This window comes from Mastigoproctus giganteus, chromosome 2, assembly GCF_048544385.1.
Source record: "Mastigoproctus giganteus isolate SK-2022 chromosome 2, ASM4854438v1, whole genome shotgun sequence".
Classification (NCBI taxonomy): domain Eukaryota; kingdom Metazoa; phylum Arthropoda; class Arachnida; order Uropygi; family Thelyphonidae; genus Mastigoproctus; species Mastigoproctus giganteus.
Window position 1 is genome coordinate 10,776,947 of NC_143576.1, and position 12,740 is coordinate 10,789,686.

Sequence of the window (12,740 nt, forward strand, 5' to 3'; positions counted from 1 at the left end):
TTCTCTTATTTCCATTAAATAGCTGACACGTTTTCTACTTTTCTCCTGACAACTGATTCAGTTGCGCCAGAAAAATTTTACTGTGTTCATATTTTTGCCTTTTTTTTTTTTTTTTTTTTTTTTACCCAAATTTTTGCAGAATGCAAAAGGTCTTTGCGCTGAACTATTTTTAAGTAATTAACTTAACTAGGTTACAGGAACGTATTTCACTTTCGCAGATGGCAGTTTGTGGCATTTCATGTTTTCTTGCAAACTTGAACTAATCAGAAACTCGGGTAAATGAGATACGTGTTTAGACTGGCAAGTGCAGTCCAGTTGACTCCTGCAGTCATAATATTTTCTTTTGTGGTACATAGTTCTTACTATGTTTGTGCGTTTACTTCATAAGTCTGATCATTGATTTTTGATGAATAATATGAATAATAATTGTAATAACCCTTACAATGTCTTTGTCAAACAAAAGAAAGCTATTTTACGAGAAAGAGTTTCAAGAACAGTGGACAAATGATTATTTTTTTATTGAATTAAAAAACAAACCCCTATGTTTAATCTGTTCTGAAACTGTTTCTGTCTTCAAGGATATTAGGCATCATTACAATACGAAACAGTGAATATCATAAACTTCAAATTAAAAAGATAAAGCTAGAAAAATTTAATGAAACAGACTAAGGCCATGACTACATTGGTTTTGAAAAAGCAGAAATTTTCTGACATTTTGCTTGCGAGTTATATTGTATCAGAGAAAATTGCCAAGCACTCAAAAAGTTACTTTGATAGTGAATTTGTCAAGGAGTGCTTAACCTCTGTTGTTATTATTTTGTATCCAGAAAAGAATGAAGAGTTGGATGCCATAGCTTGTCCTGAAGAACGGTTACGAGACATATTGAGGAAATTTCTGCAGATATAGAAAAAAAAGCTTAGCAATGCTGGCTTCTAAATTTGAGTCTTTTTCTGTTGGCTCTTGATGAAAGCACCGATATATCAGATATGGCCCAGCTAGCAATTTTTATTTTTGGGATTGATGGTGCTTTTTCTATTACTGAAGAAATGCTTTGCCTTCGAAGTATGAATGATACTACCACAGGTGATGATATTTTACAAACTAAAAGCATCCATGAAGATAACCTTTCGTTTGATAAGCTCGAAAGTGTGACAACTGATGGGGCTCCGGAAATGATCAGAAATAAAGTGGGTCTAATTTCCAAAATAAAATCAGAAATATGTTTTCCTCAACTTGGAAGAGAGAGATTTTACTCCTTTTCACTGTTTGATACACCAGGAGAACTTGTGCGCTAATTCTCTTAAATTTGTAAATGTGATGAAAGTTGTGGTCTCAACCATTAATTTTATAAAATCAAAGGGGCTCAACCATCGCCAATTCAAGCTTTCCTTGAAGAACTGAAGAATGAATACAGAATATTGGTCTATTACTGCAAAAGTTCATTGGTTAAGCAAAGGAAAAATGCTTCAGTGCTTTTATAATCTTACAGAAGTCTATCTTTATGGAAAGGCAAATCTGTTCCAGAACTAGAAAATATTGAATGGACATGTGATCTTGCATTTCTTGTTGATATCACATCTCATTAAATGAGCTAAATCAGAAAATACAAGTACAAAATCAGTTAGTTCATGAACTTTATGTTTATATAAAAGCTTTTCAAACCAAACTTCACCTTTGAGAAAGACAACTTAGAGATGGTGACTCTTACCACTTTCCAACTTTAGCTAATCACAATAGTTCTGAGTATATTTCATATGCTAAAGAGTTAGTAGCCATTAACACAGAATTCGGTGTTAGTTTTCAAGATTTCAAATCAAAAGATGCAGATTTCACATTATTTTCAAATCCTTTTAATGCAGATATTTATCAGGTGAGAAAAAGAGCTGCAAATGGAACTAAATGAACTTAGAAGCAATGATCTTCTTCAACAGAAATTTCAAGATGTTTCTCTATTGGAATTCTATCCCTCTCTTTTGTTAGATTACTGTCCAAGAATGATAAAATTTGCTAGAAAACATGTCTCAATTTTTGGCAGTACCTATAAATGTGAACAGCTATTTTCAAGAATGAAATTCATCAAGTCTAAAACAAGATCAAGATTGACAAACTCGCATTTAGAAAGCAACTTGAGAGTAGCAACAACTTCTATTCCTGATAACCTTGGAAATTTGGTAAAAGATTCTCAAGCACAAGTATCTCACTAACTGTAAGTAAATTGGTTACATTTTTTTTTCCCTAATAAACTTTGTTTCTATAATTATACAATTATCAAATTACAATATATATTTTTGGAATTTGATGAATGGCGATTAGATATATGAAAATATTATTGCTTCAACTACATCATTTCTTAATTCATAATTTTTTATCATTTGTTTATAATAAAACAGTTGCAATTTCATTATTTTATGTTATCAGTTACGACTATTAGGTAAATTTGCCATTCTTTTAGTAGTGTGGCCCGCTGAACAAAAAAAGGTTCCCATGTCTGGTGTAGTGTGTGTGGGTGCGCACGTGTCACCAGCAATGAACGTGTTCATCCAAAATGTTACCCTTGAAAAAATCTAAGTATCTGCCTAGGGAGGTTGAAAACTCAGAAAGGACAGCTATCAAAGTGTTCACATCTGTCCACTTTGAAGAGGTCACAAAGATGCAAATACTTATGGTATTTGCTGGGACCCGAGGCTGAGTGATCATAACAACAAGTGTTCGCTTTAGAGAGATATTAAAGGAAGTTTCACCGTATGTGTACACAAATTAAATTAAATGAATATCAAAACACTTTCCTAGAAATGGGTGACTTTAATGAGAATAAAAAATACATTTATTAGCAAATAACAGCAATTTGTATTAGAGCACGTATGTATTAGCTTGCTCACAGTCAAACTTTAAAATGAATGGATTTATTTTAAAGGTAAAAGCTATATAAGGTATGACACCAAACTGGTTGCACAATGACACCACTATAATAAGCATGACACCACTATAATGGCATCAGAATTCAATCTGCTGTTTACTTCAAAATCAATGTATATGTCAATTGAGGCATTTTTACCATTCATCAGTATCAAGTAGCACCTTGCAGATGCAAAAAGTTTCAGTTTTTTTTTTTTTTTTTTTCAAATTTAAAATGGAATCATATCCTCACGTGCACCTTTCCCCACAAAGTTTCTTTATAAATGATGTTCAGCTTTAAGAGATAACTACCAATTAATACACCACAATGACCACATTTTAAAGTTGCAATTAGGGAATTTAAGTTTAGCATTTAATAAATATGATGGGAATCACTTAGGCCAGTTAAGAAGAGTGTTGCTAAGCACCAAAGCAACTAAGGCCTAGGCGCCTCCGTAGCCAGGAGCAGCAGTGCGTAGTACACGCTTCTTGATTAGACCGGGGTTCGAGCCTGTGACCACCAAATATGGAGAATGTGGAAAGGTCAGGGAATGACCACCGCATATCCCCGGAGCAATATGGCCTTAGTTGCTAATTCTCCTAAAAACCAAATAACAACAACAACTAAGGCCATGAGCCATCACTGTACTGTATAATTAAATAAATTATTTTGTCAGTGTACTATTTGCTGGACAAAATCCAGTTTCTAGTAAGAAAAGCTATGCAATCCTTATCTGAGATTGCCAAAATACCCGTTCCTTGCATCATTGATAAGATTCAAGCACAGGCCTTTTTCACCCATTGTAAAGAGGATGGTAATTATAACAATTGTGCTAACGACAACAGCACAAGACCTATGTCACCTATCTTTTTAGGTGTATTAACATATATATATGTAAGTGCCTATTATCTTCACCATACTCATCAGTCTGTCTGTGTCTCTGTCCATAACAACTTGACTCCTACTGAACAAAATTTTAAATTTAATTCATATAGAAACAGTTGTGAAGCCATCCCAAATTTTATTAAAATAAAATGAATACAAATCCAGCAGTTATTTCTTTTTTTTTTTTCCATACAAGTTGTATAGAAAATAGAAATTCAGATTAAATACAGTAGACAGTTGAAATAACGGCACATTGAGATCATATGTTTGCATACATCACAGATGCCTTGCAGTGCCGAAAAAAGAAAATGGCAAGTCACATGATTACTTTATTTGTTTATGTTCACCATTATTAAAGTGAATTCTGTACTGATATCACAGATTACACCGCTGTTTTACATTTATTTTAAATTAAAAACCGCTCATTACAGCGCCTAAAGTTAATAAACCTCATACACAGAAGAACAACATTAATGCTTAGTGACAAACTATTACATTAGGGTCATCTGGAAAGCTAATTCATACACTCATGTGTATGTATTGTGTCTGTAAATTGCATGTGTTCTCTGATCGATTTGCCACTTTTGCTGGATGAAAAATCCCAGTTTCTGGGGGGGGACCTTGCTATTTACGCATGAGACTGATTAACTCGGCCACAGAGTGAAAAAAACGCCCATAACAGTTCTTCATGTCACTGACGGGATTCAAAACCGGGGCCTCTTCCACCAAGTGTGGGGAGGGCGGTGAAGATACCACTGTGTTACTCGCACAGACAAAACACGATATAATAAAGAAAATAAAATGGGGCATAAGCAGGAGTGTATTAATGGCAGAATATAACACTGGATCATCAACATATTTATGTTTTTTATGTGCAGTTAATAAAATTGTATTCTTATTCTCTATTTCTTATTTAGCCTCATTATTTCTGCATAAAATATATTAAAAATAAAACTTTCTAGATAACGGTAAAATTGAAATAAAGGCAACTTGAATCCCCAAAGTTGCCGTTATTCTGAAATTCTACTGTATAATCTTAATGCAGTACCATTAGCTTTACACAGTCCATGCATGCTTTGAGTACATTGTTATGCAAGACTCATGAAGTTGTGGTGTTGCTTGTGAAGAGATACAGAAGAAACAAGACTTAAAAGGAAGACGAGCAATAAATATTATACAACTGTAAATTAAACTGAATGGCTAAGTTTCAAGAATGTAAAACTATAGAGTTTTATTAAGTGTTCTAGGAAGTTGTAATTTTAGTATTTAATTGATATGAAGATAATTATATTTACTTTTCTCTTTGGTTGTGATTAAATGAAAAAAATAGAATGCATCTGAGTTGTAATGTACCGTGTACATTACCTAACTTGTAATGGAAATATGTTATCAGATGATTAGACATTGCTTCATAACAAAAAGTTTTACTGATGTAACAGTTTCAGCATATATTGCAGCAACCCTGGAGTGCTTTGGAAAGCTTTTAAGAAAAGCTGGAAAAAAAAATCTGAAAAGCTTTTAAGATCAACCATAGCCACCCTTTCCACTGACAGCCACATGAAACAACATCAGTAACTAGACAAATGTCAAGAGTTCGTGAACAAATTGAGATGTTATATAATCACTTCCGCTGCATACGCATAAATCGCAATAAGGCAAAAAGGTAATTAAAAAAAAACATTAAGTGCTGATTACAATAAATCATCATTTCTTCTACATATTAATATATGTCTAATCAGGACTTCATAAGGTGATAATATTACACAACAATAACATTATCCATGATTACAATAAGCAGCATATACTGTAATTGGTGCAGAGATAAATACACAATATATCTCTGCACCAAAAAAGATAATGTTTTCTCTACACAAATGCACTCTAGAATATGGCTCATTGTACACAATTGTAGTAGTAGTAGTGGCACGTGATGCAAGAAAGCAAGTATATGAGTTTATGCAGCATCAGCCAAAAAAATAAAAATAAATTTTTAAAAAAATCACACCATTCCCTCCAAATGCCTGTCCAGTTCCTCCTCAAATTTATTCAACCTATCAACTTCCACATCGACAGATCGAAATTTGTTCCAGCTATTAACCACCCACTGGCTAAAGGCAAATTTCCGCACATCTGTTCTACATCTGTCTTTTCTTAATTTGAATTTCTGCCCCCTTAGGTTCGTAATCTGAACAAGTGGAAGGATCCCATCAGAATTCAGTGTGCTCAATCCATTCAAGGCCTTATACACCTCAATCAGATCACCGCACAGGCGCCTAGTCTCCAGCCACTGCAATTTGCAGAACTTAAGCCTCTCTTGATAAGAGGATCCCTTCATTCCCCTCACCAATCTTGTTGCCCTTCTCTGTATATGCTCAAGCAAATCTACATCCTTCCTAAAATGAGGCCTCCAGACCTGTACGAAGTACTCAAGGTGTGGCCTGACCATTGCCTTATACAGAAGGACAATCACCTCCTTTTCCCTGCTAGCAAAATTCCTATATATCATTGACAAAACCCCATGACCTGCCTGTCTGCATTGCTCAGAAAACTTCATATCTGACTGCACAATTACTCCCAGGTCTTTTTCATTTTCTACCACCTTAAGTGTAGTACCACACAGTTGGTATATTTCTCTGGGGTTACTTCTACCCATACAGTACTTTGCATTTTTCAAGGTTAAACTTCAGTTGCCACTTCTTAGCCCATCTGCCCAAATTATCTAGATCCTGTTGCAGTAGCACACTACCATTACTGTCATTAACAACCCTGCCAACCTTTGTATCATCTGCAAACTTTGACACTAAGCCTGATATACCTTCATCAATATCATTGATAAATATAGAAAACAACAGAGGACCCAAAACCAAACCATGTGGGACTCCACTAATATTAGTCCACAAAGAGCAGCACCCACTGATTACCACTCTCTGTCTTCTCCCACTCAACCAGCCTTTTATCCATTGCAGCAACTTACCCTTAATACCATTCTGCTCCAATTTGTACAATAGTCTTCCACGTGCAACAGTGTCAAAAGCTTTCCTGAAATCCAAATATATGATATCAAAATTATTTTTTGCATCCAGTTCCTTTGTAACCACATCATAATATCCTATCAAATTTGTCAGACAAGACTTTCCCTTAACAAACCCATGCTGTGTCTGAATTATTGCTGCAGTCTTGTCTAGATGATCCTGCAATGCATCTTTAACCAGTGACTCCATTATTTTACCCAGAACAGAAGTTAAACTAACTGGTCTGTAATTACTCATGTCACCTTTCGATCCCCCTTTGTGAATTGGGGATACATTTGCACATCTCCAGTCCGTGGGGACCTCCCCTGAGTCCAATGATGCTCTCATAATTATGGCTAAGGGTTTGCTTAGTTGCTTTGCCACCTCCTTTAATATAACTGGATAGATCCCATCCACCCCAGGTGCCTTTCTTATGTTTAATTTCAACAATTTCTCCTCACTGAGAGCAAAGTATCCACTTTGCTCTCAGTTATTACAAAATCATTAAGCACCCTGCTACAATTTGATAACCTTCTGCCATTTTCAAACCTTAATAACTCCTCATGTGTGAAAATAGATGAAAAATACTCATTTAGTTTGTTTGCTATCTGAGCAGGATCATCAACAGTCGAACCATCGATATCAAGTGGACCAATCAGATTCATCCCCTTCCTCTTAGAGCTTATATAAGTAAAGAAATCCTTGCTGTTTTTCTTAGCATCTTTTGCCAAAGATTTCTCGTAATCTGCCTTCACCTGCCTAACCTCCTTTGTGACCTGATTACAGACTAGCTTATATCTGCCATAGGCTTCTGAGTCACTTGATAATTTATATGCATCCCACACATTTTTCTTCTCTGTCATGAGTCTCATTAGTTCATTTGATAACTATTTAGGCCTAAACCTTGAACAATATTTCTTAATAGGTATGAAACTTTTTAGTAGCATCCACAATTAATTCCTTGAATGCTTCCCACTTAGAATTTACTGTTGGTAACGTTGTCAGTTGATCCCACTGTACAGAATTTAAAAACTGTCTGAGACCACTGTAATGCACATCTGCCAGATGAAAAACGAGAAAAACTAATAGCAGTAGTATAAAATAAAGACAAGTGAAAAAAACATGTAAGCAGCAAGACATGGAATAAATTATGTAAACCATAATTAACAGCAGACCATTCTCAACTTGCAAAACAAGCTAAAAATTACTTTTTATAATAAAAACAGAGTCTAAAAGACACTATGTGAGTAGTTGTTTTGTTCCTTTAGAGGTGCAGCTACGGTAACATTAAAGCTGCGTGTAGCACTGATGATGACCTTGTTAGTTGTTGGCGCATCAGCTTCTATGTCTATAATGCACCTCCCAAAGTTTTTGCATTTTACTGTGATCCAAGCCCGAGGTGGGAATCGAACCCGCGACCTTTGGGTTGCCAGGCAGGCACTTTACCTACCTGGCTAGCCCGGTCAGCCGTGTAACACTGTTTTCTACAAACAGTTATTCACTGACTTAAAAGAACAGCATGCCTTCATCGTGCTAGAAAAAAAACTGCAAGAAAATATTAAAACATGTTAAAACTTGCTGCTGGAGAAGAAACAAAGGGCAAACCTCAGACAACTGGATGTTTTAACCAAATTGGAATGACTTCTGTTTACAATTATAATCATTCAGGATAACCAACCTCAATCAAAACAGATGAAAATGTGATAATAATTAAGAAATCTATTCACCAAAATTCATGTGTTTCTCCATCTGTAATTTGGATAAAAAAGGTGGTAATCTCATTTGGATCATGCCAAAGTGTTCTGATACACTGGAAATTAGTTTCTCCATCACAATAACATGTCTGATAACTATGCTCTGACCATGGTAGAATTTTTGTCCAAAAACTCTATACTCTGCGTGTCTACCACCAAACCAAAGTTTCAACTATATGGGATGAAATGTCACATAATGCTATATTTATGTTTAGTATTCTCTTCAAAAAAATTCATATGCCAGGCATCACTTTAAATCTTACCCAATGGTATATTGGGTCAGGTCAACTTGTTTTTTCCATTACCATTTCAATTCCTACATTCCAGCAGAATAAGAGTTATATCAGTATCCACAGCCATCAGAAAATAAAACAATTTGACAAGTGGTAATCAACATTTTTATGAAGGAAACCTGTCATCATATCTAATATATAAGACCTTGCACTGGCATGATGAAAATATAGTTCATACAAATTTCCTGATATTTGAAAGATGGGAGTGAATGCAGTGGAGCAGAAGTTAGTTAAAGTATTGATTAGAGAGGTAAGACAATGCCCAAAATGATAAGTCCTGAAAAATGATAGAAGTTCAAAGCCCACCAAAGAAAATAATCAGAGGATCCGAGTCCAATGAACAAATTGGCCAGGATACTGGTCACTGCCTTCCTGCCCATCAACCAGGATAGACAGTGTCAAAGTAATTTCTGATGATGCCACTGGAATGGGATAGAGCATCATCATCATGCATAAAACACATTTTGTCAAACATCCAAGAATACATTGTCCAATGTATTCCTGGAAAAGTGTGCTCCAAAAAAAATAAATAATAAAATAATGGTATAATCAATCCACTGCAGGATGAGGGCTTCTCCAGTAACTTTCCAGTTCCTTCTGTTTTGTGCAATGGCTATCCATTTACTGCCCACGAACTCTTGAATTTCATCTGTCCATCTCCGTTGTTGTCTTCCAGGTTTTCTTTTAGCTCCTCTTGGGTACCATTCTGTTATTTTCTTGGTCCATCTGTCATCACATCTTTGAGCTAAGTGTCCTGCCCAAGCCCATTTCAGTTCTTTAGTTTTGATAAGAATGTCCTTTACTCAAGTTCTGCCTAATACATGTTTCCCTTCTTATCTAACAGTCTGATTACTAATATAATTTGTTCCATTCTTTGCTGTGTAGTTTTCAGCTTCTCCTCCATTCTTTTGGTGAGTGCCCAAGTTTCACTTTCATAAATCACAGTGGGAAGTACAGCACCACTGACGCAAAACAGAGCTTATCAAATAGTCTAAAACAATGTTAGTCTAAACATTAATAGAAAACTGCTGTTGACATTTGCATTTCATTGTACATTGGCATTCTGAAATGCCTCTTAGGTTACCACTGTTGTACTGGGTTATTTAATTGACTACAGCCTTTCTATTAGCCAGAGTCTTGTCGGCTTCCACAGGCATCTTGCATCAAGTAGCATTTTGACCACAGGATCACTGTTAGATGGACATAATTTAGTTACTGGATAAATCTTAATACTACCGAGACGCAACCACCACTCCCCAGTAAAGCTATGGTTTGAGACATTCCTACTGGCACATCTTGCACCAAACTACCGTCCACATTCAGTCACTTAAATTTGTTGTTTTGCCAATTTTTGCACTAAGTTGCACACATATAGCACTCATACACATCTTTGCACCTTTATATTGAATGGTACAAACACATTACGCTGTTATTCAAGGATTGTTACAATTCACAAAAAAGGATAGATGTACCTAATAAGGTTGCTACTTTCATATTTTTATCATATAAAACTACACATTTAAAAGCTTGGACTTCTGGCTTTGCTATTTCAACATCAATTGTACCAACAAATTGAATACCTATTACAGCTCAGTGATAATACAAAGTTATCCAGTTTTATGCCACTAATCAGAGTGATTTCAACATTTCGAAATACCACCTTCAATGGCAATGTTTTTAACTTCAGCACACATGTTAGCTTCAGTTTCAACTCATTTTAACACTGACCTTAAACCATGTAAAACCCCCTCTAGCTTGTCTTTCCACAGTTTTGCCACATCTCAATTTCTACCATTTGTTGATTCATTCAAATAAGTAAGATAACTAACAACTGTTTCATGAAGTCGCCCACTGAAAATCAGAATTAGTTTCATATCTCTGTACTTTAAAAAACATCATTTTTAAATAATCTTTATTTTAATATCAAGCGCAACCAATGTCTTCCACATTTATCTTTATAACTGCATTGTCATTATTTTCTAAAATCTGAACTTTCAAGGGATCCTGTCTTTCAGACCTAATTAACTTTTGCACATGGCATAATCAAGTGGTAAGATGCACCATTTGCATAACAAATGGGAAAATAAACTGGACCCCTATACTGATCAGTAAAAGAATACTCTGTATTTTAATGGCCTGCTACACTTTTGTTGTGTTACTGGCTACTTTACTTGCTAATGCACTGTATCCCTTGTTGTATTATTTCTAACACAACTGCATCTGCTAGCAACATAATCATTATTACTGTAAGATGAAGTCATATAGTAATAATAACCAATTCTTGTAGTAATAATGATTATGTTCATAATTACAAAAAGATAGTCATTTGTCTCAGGCAGGTCCTTAAACTTCCATTTAAATATTCATTACCCATTAATATTTTAGGGCTCAGTCCACATTTTCTGCTTAAATGGTTTCACGTAATAAAAGTTGTCACTCATTTCAAGTTAAAAATAAAATACTTATTCCTATATGATCTATAACTCTCTTCATTGTTTTTACATAGTAATCAGTAAAAGTAGCAGTTCATAATTAGTAAACATGCTAAATTCAAATGTATGCTTAACTGAGTCCACTGTCATGACATTTCCACTACACCCACATATATTTGTACCTGTGTATATACTTAGTGTTATACGAATAAATAAATCCTAGAAGTTCATGGGGGATTTGAAACAATATATGACTCTTACCTGATTCAAATGTGCCTGTAAAATTCATTTGGGAAAGCAACAATCATCTAATCAACATAATCGATTTTTACCCGCCAAAACTTGCTGCTCAGATTTCATTTCTTTCCTTCTAGCCAATTACTACGTAAAATACTGGAGGCAATTTTCAGATGACTGATTTTTAAAAAAGCAGAAACGTATTACTGCCAACAGCAGCGTGAGTTCAGGGTGTATTGATCTGAACTAATCATGTTTGTGTGTTTAGGTTTTTTAATGTGTACATATAGTGAAGTCTGGATCAGTTAATAAGCTCAAATGTGTTCTTATCATCTATAGTTATGTCTACTTACTGTGCATTTATACTTCCTCAACATGACAATGCCTATGTAGCAACACTGAATTCTTCACCGAAGTGGCCATTCTAGGACACGAGATAATCTTAGAAGCCAAACAGTAGCAGAAAACGAACGTAAACAGGTAAGCGTTCTGATTTGAACTTGTCGCTAGATGTCTCTCAAACCCTAGCAAGAAATGAAGTTCATTTTCCCATCACAGAAATTTAATAAACGTCACAAATATAGTATGAAAAATAGACATCCTTTAATTAAACACAAAGAAATGTAGTTTTAATTATCTGATATCATTCGTCATCTAATATTATCAATACAATCAGATTCATTTTATCGTACGGCTGCAGTGCAGTATGACTGCCATATTTGGAACGTCCACTAATTGCGTGTGCTTGGCTCCTTGGGAAGGAAGGGCTTTCCTGCTGACGTACTTCAACATAAATTCACTCACCTCACATAATAGCCAATAGCTTTATGCTTCAGAAATGCGTGTTTTCACTATTCTTTAACTTCCCGATCAATGATATTGCCACTATGAAATACTAAACATAAACATTTCGAATAACGATGTCAATTATCGAAATGATTTGGCGCCATGAAAATCTTTTAAAAGTGTTTGACGCAGGGAAATCACGTGACGTCGAACAAATTTGAGAATTAATACACCAGTGTCGTAATAGTAAATTTGAGTTGATCTGCCCTCTATAATGATTTAAACTCGAAAATTTAACTGAAATGAACTCTGATAAGAAGATTTTTAAAATCCTCTGCGCATTATTTTCTATCTCTACAGATAGAAAGAAGTTAATAATATGTTAGATCATTTTTGTTAAACAGAATACATCTGTAATATAAAAATTTAAGAAACTTCTGCAAGA

General features: G+C 34.9%; 1 protein-coding gene across 1 annotated transcript in view; it reads right to left on the reverse strand.

Annotated features, from left to right (window-relative positions):
• The window catches only part of LOC150089156 (PHD finger protein rhinoceros-like), a 327,976-nt gene extending 316,058 nt beyond the window's left edge, over positions 1–11,918 (reverse strand). Inside the window, exon 1 of the mRNA XM_090389568.1 lies at positions 11,863–11,918. The gene's annotated coding sequence lies outside the window, so the exon portion shown is untranslated. The remainder of the gene's footprint in view (positions 1–11,862) is intronic.
• Between the last annotated feature and the right edge of the window lie 822 nt (positions 11,919–12,740).